This window comes from Dendropsophus ebraccatus, chromosome 2 (assembly GCF_027789765.1).
Source record: "Dendropsophus ebraccatus isolate aDenEbr1 chromosome 2, aDenEbr1.pat, whole genome shotgun sequence".
NCBI classification, from domain to species: domain Eukaryota; kingdom Metazoa; phylum Chordata; class Amphibia; order Anura; family Hylidae; genus Dendropsophus; species Dendropsophus ebraccatus.
The window spans coordinates 133,617,647-133,627,526 of record NC_091455.1 but is presented as its reverse complement, the minus strand read 5'-3'; the positions used below and the strand labels follow the sequence as shown (position 1 = coordinate 133,627,526).

The window sequence follows — 9,880 nt, the reverse complement described above, 5'->3', positions numbered from 1 at the left end:
AGTAAGTATTTAAATGGCTGTACGAACCCATACAGCAGCCTGGTTGTAAATGAATGCATATGGGGCATGTAAAAGGTCCTTACTAATATATAGGCGGTAGCAATATGGCCCTATACTATGAATATCACTTCTCTGTCTCCTTCAGTTTCTCCTCATCAGACACTTATTGCAGTAAATTAACCTTTACATTGCATGCACAGGTTACTAATTTATGGCAGGCAGTGTAAGGGTTAAACTATTCAGCAATAATTGTGACTGATAGGAGAAAGTAGAGACTCCAGAGAGGTGAAGCTGCCCATCTCCCTCCACCCTCCACCCCCCCTCACTCACATACCTGGCCGGACACTGCCGATGTCTTCCAGTCCCCCACCCCCACACACTCAGCTGAATAGGAGAGAGAAGCAGGATTACAGGCTGCTTCTCCTCGCTGTATTCAGGGCGGGCCTGGTGGGAAGAGGACTGTCACATGGGAGCTGCTGCCTGTGTGACGATCCTAGCAGAGCAGCATGAAGTATCCAAGGTCTCTGCTGCTGCCTCCTCTCTCCTCTTCCCTGCAGCCTTCATCTGAACAGGACGCAAAAAATAGCCCCCAGGGAGCCAGGTGCAGTGTGAGGGGCACACAGAGTCTATGCCCGGCCTCCGCACAGACAATGCCGGCCATGCTGATCAGTGAGGAGGGCCGCCCCTAGCTGTCAGCGCCTCGTGCCATAGCCTGGCCCTGCACGGTTGCTAGAAACGGCCCTTGATAAGCATGACCTTCTGAATCCAGCATTTAGGTGCCCAGACGTCTACAAACAGCTGACCTTCATATCACCTCTTCCTGCTCCCTATCTTCCCCCGCACCTCCCCCTCCATACGGATCTAGAATGGAGAGAGCAGAACCCGTCTTCACTGGCTTCTCTGTAATGAAGACGTGTTTGCTGCTAATGCACAGATAAGAAGTAGGTGGGAGGCGGAGATTGCTTCTGAGTACAGAAAAAGCTTTTGTGGCTGATAAAAAACTATTACAGAGTTCTTAAAATCGCTTATACTACTGATTTCTGCAATAAAAAAAAAAATATGACAGTTACGCTTTCTTTCTGAAAACAGCACCACTCTTGTCCTCGTTTTGGGTGTGGTTTTGCAGGTTTTGAGCTCCATTTTAGAGATGAAGCTGAATGTAAGACCATACACAACTTGAGACGGGTGGTGCTGCTAGAAAACGAAGTCAGTGCTTTTTCTAATCGTAATAGCATCTTAATGTAACAATAAACACGACCTTTATGTACACAAATTAAATCCACAAAGTATCAGAAAACATTCCTACCAATACAACTGTAATGAATTGTATGCTGTTTACTTATCATGGACACAACCCTAGTTTTTATGTTTGGTACCATTTTTTTCTTGCCAATTGACATGCTGTTTCTACTGTGTAACAGTCAGAATTAGTCACAGGGTCACCACAAGCTTATGTGGAAAAACAGCTTCATTGCTGGACTATTAAACATTTATACTATATCATTGCTAGGAACTATACAGTATACCAATATCCTTATAGTGATCTAAGAATTTCTTGGCTCTTTTTATTACAACCTTTTAAATGTCACATTCATGAAGTTGCTGAATTAATATATGAAGATAACATGTAACATTATTGCTGCAAACAATCATTGAGTCCTTACTTTACAGTACTAAGATTTCATTATAATGTGAGGGCACAGAATACTAGCATTATATGGAAACTGTGATAGGAAAACTCAAAGCAATATTCCTTATGGATATATAATAGAAGGGCTTTTAGAAGGTGATATAGGAAAAGAGAAGTGACCTTTCCAGAGAAGCCTGGACTTCATGATGACAATATTTCCTCATCCAGATGAACAAGCAACAGATAGTAGTTCCTATGCAACAGATACTTTCAGCCAGAGAGTCCACTGCTAATTTACAGCGACCCCCGCAATAAATCATTCAAAAAATTCCTTCTAGGGCAACATGAGCGGCAACCAGCACATAAAAAGCCTCCGAGAATAGAACTAAGGCTACATTTAATTACTATTACACAAGAAATCAGCGTCAATTTGTTTTGGTTCTGAAAATACATAACCCCTTCATCGTGTGGAGGACTCATGCAGGTGTAGTGGTATGATTCACAAAATAGCAAAATAGCAAAAAAAAAAAAAAAAAAAAAAGGAACCAATTATCATCAATAGATGAGCTTGTGGAAGAGCTAAACAAAAAAATACACAGATACTAGAAAAACTACTGCTGCAACAACCCCTCATGAGGACTTTGCTCTCTGAAAGTTTAAGCTACCATCAATTCAATAAATAATTAGAACAAAAAAAAACACTAAACAAAATTTTAATTGTTAGACTATATTCACAAATAAGGCGAATTCCGCCATGCTCAGTGTCCTACAGTGAGTGAATGAGACGGCAAGCACGCGTCTGCTTCCTTTCCTCTCTACTCAAAGAAGTGACATGTACTTCCTCAAACGGAGAGCCGCGGCAGCGGAGGAGCACGCGCTCTCCCACAGACGGGCAATGACACACTAAGCACGCGGATTCCACGGCGGAAGTTCCGCATGTGGAATTCTGCCTGATTTGCTCAGTCTGAACATACCTTAAACTGCAAGTTGGTAGTAGAAAGAGTGGCAAGAAAAATTAAACGGTTATACTGTGTCCAAAAGTAGAAGGACCCCTGTAAATGGGACCTCTGACTTTAAAAAACTCCTAAACTACATTAACCAGTAAAAAGCTCAAAAGATGTAGATTTCAAATCTGTAAATTTTATCCTTCTATTATTGACTACTAAGCTTGGCGATAATGGAGAGGACTAGTCAGACTCCAGTATTGGGGGCTCACAGTGGAGAATTCAAGTTTGTAGAAAGATGAAAATAATAATAATAATAATAATAATAATAATAATAATAATAATAACAAAATCACAATCACAGATTTGGAAACTGGCTCTTTGAGCTTTTTACTAATAAAGTAGTTTGGGGAGTTTGGCATTTTCTCAGTTCCTTTAGGGTATATTCACACGAACGGGCTCGCATGTAATTCTGCCGCCCTTAACCCCTTCTGCTCCGGCCGGCTCCCCCGCTGTAAGCATACTTTACCTGTCCTCGCTGCACGGGTCCGGCGTCTGCTCTCCCGTCCGGCCAATCAGTGGCGCGGCTGGACAACACACTAATTGGCCGGACGGGAGAGCAGGACGCCGAGACCCGTGCAGCAAGGGACCGGTAAAGTATGCTTACAGCGGGGGAGCCGGCCAGGAGCAGAAGGGGTTAAGGGCGGCAGAATTACATACTCGCTTGCGGTCGTTTAGACCGCAGCAAGTATGTAGTGTATGGGAACGCCAGGACCGCCGGGCTCGCAGCGAGAATCGCTCCTGCGAGCCCGTTCGTGTGAATATACCCTTAAGGTAGTCAGATATACAAGATTACACAGTAACATAACATTGTCCTAAATGTCTAAAACCCTCAAACTGGCATACATCCACAGTATATGTGACATCTAAATCCCAAACATTGAATTACTGGTGTTAAGAGTATTCTAAACAGGAGAATTATAAATCACTTTCCGCTCTGAGAGAACTTTATGGCCAAATCTCTTAAGATGGATGCATCGTGAAATGCCAACAAAATGTCTACATACCCAAACGGAGGATATTCAGGAAATATACTATGCCTATGATATCTGGGAGTGGAAATTGACTTCACATGTCTTAAAATAAAGCGTCACCTTACCATCAGCTCTATATTCAAAAAATGTATGGCTAAAGTCCCTGTAATATCTTCATTACATTTTATTGCACGTTTTTAGTATTTATGACACTGCACAAAAAAAATGAACAGAAAAAAATATCTTTTGCAGCTATAAGGAAATAATCAACAGACTGCTGTGCATTAAAATAAATCTTTTATTGTATAACACCAATGCCGATTTTAGGACCAAAGTGAATATGCACTAAATCCTTATTTTAATAGTATACAGTAAGCACCAGCACTGTGCTATTTACACATGCACTACCCTATTTTAAAAAGGCAGTGGGACCAATGTAGAAATTAGCCTTTTAGCTTCTACCTTTTGTCCTAAACAGTTTCCGCAAAGATTTTAAGCTGTCGTGAGCAGGGCCCTAACTCTTTGTGTTTTGTTTTTTTTTTTCCTTCTTTTAATTTACTGAACCTGGAAGCACTGCAATACCAGGTCAATACCTAGAGAGGACAGAGCAAGCTCTTTTTCATCTCCTGTTCTAAAAAAACTCACATAATATATGGTCCCACAGATAAGGGACGTATCAGAAATTAAACTGGTAAGAACAGATACTACACTTGATCTTAGCCAAAAGGGCAAGAAGCGATCTCACTCTTCATGTTGACTTGATGGTTATGTGTGTCTCTGTCAATGCATGTACCTCCAGATTGAAAAGTGGCTTGATATATGTTGCCACGATACAAAAATAAAATTATTATTATTGTGCCCCAATTAATAACAGCCACCATGTTGGTTCTATTTATCTTATTAGCTCTGTCTACCTGTTAGACAATCTGAGCGGGGCCTCAAATTTTCAAGTGTTGTCTAGGTTCCTGACCACCTCTCTGTGTTATCAGTGGCAGGGCTGGTGACTCCCTCTTTTGTTCAGCTTCTTGCCCTGGGCCACCTCATCTGCAGTAATTCATCTGTGGAGCTGTCAGGACAGGAGCTGGCAGAGTTGAACAGAACAGAAGAGTGCAAAGCAGAGGAGCACAGTGCTGGTGGCCAGAACAACCAATTACTGTGGAGATGCCTGCCCTCACCCAAAGCAGAAAGTGAAAGCAGGCAGGAGGGGTAGGTTTGGCAGCTGAGAATACCTCTTTACCTATGCCTAGCCTACTGAATTAAAACTGGGAAATATTTTGTGGTCCTCAGAATATTATTTTAACTGTGTCCTGGGCTCTATGCAGTTAGCTCTTCCAAACATATTCTTCTGACTCTTAATAGTTTGGGCAACTCAGAGGGATCATAGTACAAGATGGAATTCAAATTTTTGCAACTGATGTAAATAACAATATAATCATATTTTACCGGGTGTACAAGTTAAGATACTGTATGTTTTACAGAAAGGCCCATGGATCTCCTAGGCAACAATAAACAGGAGCTGAAAAGTTTCAGTGTATGCTCTGAGACGTGTCAAGAAGTTTTTCGCTAAAGGGGGGGGGGGGGGGGGGGGGAGTCTGAGCTGGCAGCATCACTATCTATATATTAGTGCCTTCTTTCACTGTATTCCTGTCTGTGGTAAGGAGGATACTTCTGTTAAGTGATCTGTATAGAACAGGAAGTCAAAGCCTAGTTTTAGACCTAGTGGCTAGGTTGTACACTGAAAGATTTTAGGTTTATTTTAAAATATAGATAGTAAAATGAAAAATGAAAAAAGAAACATGTTATAACAAATTCCCTTTAAGGGTATATTCACACGGACGGGCTCGCAGCAGGTCCTGGCAGTTCCCATACACTACATACTTGCTGCGGTCTAAACGAACGCAGCGAGTATGTAATTATACCGCCCTTAACCCCTTCTGCTCCCCCGCTGTAAGCATACATTACCTGTCCTTGCTGCACGGGTCTGGCGTCCTGCTCTCCCGCCCAGCCAATCAGTGGCTGCAGCTGGGCAACATAGGGTGTGAATATACCCTAAATCTGGTGACATTCCATGCTGGTTGGCCCTGAGATGCTGGTGCAAGCAATAGCCAAAAAAAGAAGAATTTCTGCGTTGTACAGCAACACCTTAGGTTCTGCTCCAGGCGTAACATGGTGTATTAAAAGAACAAAGCTATAGGTTTTCTATTTTATAATATTTGTTCCTGAAAAATGTTATGCTTGGAAAAACTTTTCTTTGTAAAAGGCCACAACTAATTGAACAGTAATCTTTGAAAATGAAATTTACCTCTATGACAGGAACATTTTTCTTTAAGCTCTGATGTGTGTGCAAGCCAATAAGCCAATGACCCGAACCACCTTAGCACGTCTGCAAGAATGAAGACAAACCAGCTTAATGTTAACAATTAGTAAGGTCAGTCCAAAAAGTCTCCTCACTGACAGAATAGCATAATGGATCACAATAAGGCTATGGAACAGGAAACAAAAAAGGTGAGGCACAGAACAAAGCATCATTAAAGGAGAAGTCCGGCCAAAATTTATTTTTGATATGTTGTTACTTATGAAAAGTTATACAAATTTCTAATGTACATTAATTATGGGAAATGCTCATATACTGCTATTTCCCTTAATTTAGTAGATCAGGAAGTGTTAGAATTCTCTCTGAAGAAGTGACGTCACGACCCAGGGTGTAATTCCTATGGAGTGTCCAGCAGGGGGCGCTCTCTATATAGAAGTCTATGGGACTTTATTGTTTCTATGGGTTTCTATGTAATGTAAAGTAATGTTATGTACAGTGTGCTTTATTGAATGAATACATCTATGGAATACTTTGGGGAGCAAGTGTCCCTGCTCCCCAAAGTATTGCATAAATGTATTAATTCAATAGATTCGGATATCACAGTAAGCCCGCCGATCCGCCGCATTTCCGCCGATCCGCCGCATTCCCGCCAATCCGGACCATATACATTGAACTACAGCTCCCATCATCTGCTTCTAGTATGAACAGGTGATGGGAGCTGTAGTTGGGTAATGGATATGACATGCCGCCGGGCGCAGGGGGGAGCCGCTCAGTACACAGGAGCGCTCCCCCCTCCTCCTCCTCCTCCTTCCGTGATAACTTCCGCCTATACCAATGCTGACTCCCTGCCTGGCCGCCGCTCTCCGCTCACATATACCGGCTCCCGGCTATCAGCGCGGGACACCAGGATGCATCGGGAGCCGGTATGTATGGGGGGGAGAGCGGAGAGCGGCGGCCAGACAGGGAGTCAGCATTGGTATAGGCGGAAGTTATCACGGAAGGAGGAGGAGGAGGGGGGGAGAGCTGCTGTGTACTGAGCGGCTCCCCCTGCGCCCGGCGGCATGTCATATCCATTACCCAGCTACAGCTCCCATCACCGGTTCATACTATAAGCAGATGATGGGAGCTGTAGTTCAATGTATATGGTCCGGATCGGCGGAAATGCGGCGGATCGGCGTGCGGCGGATCGGCGGAAATGAGGCGGAAATGCGGCAGATCGGCGGGCTTGCTGTGATATCCGAATGTATTGAATTAATACATTTATGCAATACTTTGGGGAGCAGGGACACTTGCTCCCCAAAGTATTCCATAGATGTACTCATTCAATAAAGCACTGTACACTACATTACATTACATTACATAGAAACCCATAGAAACAATAAAGTCCCATAGACTTCTATATAGAGAGCGCCCCCTGCTGGACACTCCATAGGAATTACACCCTGGGTCGTGACGTCACTTCTTCAGAGATAATTCTAACACTTCCTGATCTACTAAATTAAGTGAAATAGCCCTATATGAGCATTTCCCATAATTAATGTACATTAGAAATTTGTATAACTTTTCATAAGTAACAACATATCAAAAATTTATTTTGGCCGGACTTCTCCTTTAAGTAAAACATGTAGTAAAAACCAACCAAGTGCAATGTGATAGAAGAAAACAGACAACCTCATTGTTCATATTCATTACAAGGTCATTTCAAAAATGTAATGCGGTTGTTTGGAATGATCTTTGCTCCCTAGGTAGCACATCACTATATTTGAGCAGTTGGCTAGTAACAGGAGATACACTACACTGTACTACAAACGCACTAGGACATTTCTTGTTGATGCTCCATCAGCTTTCATCAGAGGAAGATGGTTACCTGGAGACTATAACTCTATATAATGCTTAGTTTTGAATGGTCAAATTTTAAATGCTGCAGGTCATTTAGTTGTGTGAGTCTTACCATAAAAAAATCGTGCAGCCACTGACGGACTGCACGCGGGCATGGTTTACTGTAATATTTTTTTTCTTCTGCAGAAATCAATAGTCCGTGCGATTTTAAGAAACTTTGTAATTGCGTTTATTAGGCAAATACGGCATTATCTGCATTCTGAAATACTCTTTCCAGGTCCCCCCCATCCCTCCTCCTTTCCATTCACTGCAAATTATCAGTAAATTGTGTCTTGTTGCATCAGACATGCCCCTGTCTGTCTATGAAGAGATGAGGGGAGGAGGGAGATTAGTCGGCAGCAGAGAGCAGAGAAAAAGGATTTACACAGTGGGGAGCTGCATGAAAGCTGAGTTCAGGTCAGAGCTGACTGTCAGAGGAGATAAGCCCAGTGATGTAGCTGTAATTTAACTCTTTGTTTGTCCTGTTTTGGGCCTCATCTCCCTCACCCCTCCCCTCTCAAAGACAGGGGGGAGAGCTTCAAACTGCTTTTTCATGATAAAAATGCATTTTTTCAGCTAATAAACCCAATTCCAAAGTTTCTTTAAAATCGCCTGTATTATTGATTCTCTGTAAAAGAAAATTAAACGACAGTGACACTTTAAGCACGTGTGTTAAGTAAGGCTCTTTTACAAAGCCAATAATAGCTAGTGTTCCTAGGAATGCTCATTTAATCAATAATGGGCCTGCCTAAAATGGCTATCCATCCATTGACAAGCATGCAAACACTCACTCATCATCTGACTGGATCTTTTACGCATCCAGTAAAATCATTGTTGTTGGCCATCTTTCTGTCTAAATAGGGAATGTGCAGCTGATAACAATGCACAACAGTACAAACAATACAGTGATTGTACATGGGGCCCAGACGCACGACTAATCATGCCTTGAAAAGCAGTTCTGCACCTTGTCAACCAGCACCACTGTGCCCATCTACTGTGATACAGCAGGAGGATATCACTATCTCACAATCTCAATAGTCTGCATACTCATAGGGCGACTAGAGTGCAAATTTCAGTACTCAATTGCGACACAAATCCCCAGTATGTAATCCTGACATGGATGCCTCAGCACATTGTATTAATGTCAAGATGGCAGGACGATTGGGTACCAACTGGAAAAGGACAGAGCATGGCACCAGCCTTAGTAAATATATACACAAGAAGCTGGCAGGGTAGAAAGCAATTGGCATATAAGGGGATTGTGTTTATGCAACGCTAACATACAGAAAACTAAAATGTATGCAACTGCTTAATCCTCTAACTATATTACTTTAAAAAAACATGCAGTAGCACAGTTTTCTGTATGCTAACTTTGCACAGATGCAATCCCCATGCATGCAGATTGCCTTCCACTCAAAAAGCTTCTTTTGTGCATATTTACTTATGACGGTTTTTGTTTCCAACAGCCATTTTAGTGCGTTTTAAGGTTTAATCTAAACTGAAATTTGTTTCAAAAGTTCGTCAAACCTGCCAAACCTGCCAAATGTTTGCTCATCTTTAGTCAATATATTTCAGACCTTATTATTATTGTACATTTTTTATAATATTCCTTTGCATTGTTTGCTGTGCCTCTGCCATATAGCTGTTTGGCTTAGGTGCCGGATGTCAGCGCCCCCACTGATCAGATGTTGATAGAATATTCTATTAAACCCCTTTACGAAATGTCATACACCCTTTGGAGAGAAAAGAAAATCCAGACTGAAAAAGCCTTTTTGTGCGAAATGTACATCAGGTAAAGTTTGGGGTGTCTATGTTGAGCAGATTGTTACTTTATAAGTGTTCAGGACCTTGCATGTGCCATGTCTGGCGGGTAACTTTTTTACCCAATTACTCAGTTTGGGGACTACAATGAACGGGTCCACTATGGAAATATGCTTAACAATATATGATGAGTTCTTTGCATGAGTGCACAGTGACTTGTTTCTGTGTGTTAGGCTAGGTACAGTGTTTGTGTGCCGTGGTCTAAAATTGAAGTGTTAGTGTTGTTATAAGTTTGAAAATCTAAATGAACAGTAGATGT

The 9,880-nt window shown here is 42.1% G+C and overlaps 1 protein-coding gene and 1 non-coding gene across 2 annotated transcripts in view; both read right to left on the bottom strand.

Moving 5' to 3' along the window:
- Positions 1-9,880, bottom strand: part of ULK4 (unc-51 like kinase 4) — a 653,509-nt gene that overhangs the window by 543,777 nt on the left and 99,852 nt on the right. The window lies entirely within an intron of this gene.
- On the bottom strand, positions 4,157-4,348 carry LOC138784965 (U2 spliceosomal RNA). The gene has a single exon (XR_011361988.1). It is a non-coding gene; the product is annotated as a U2 spliceosomal RNA (small nuclear RNA).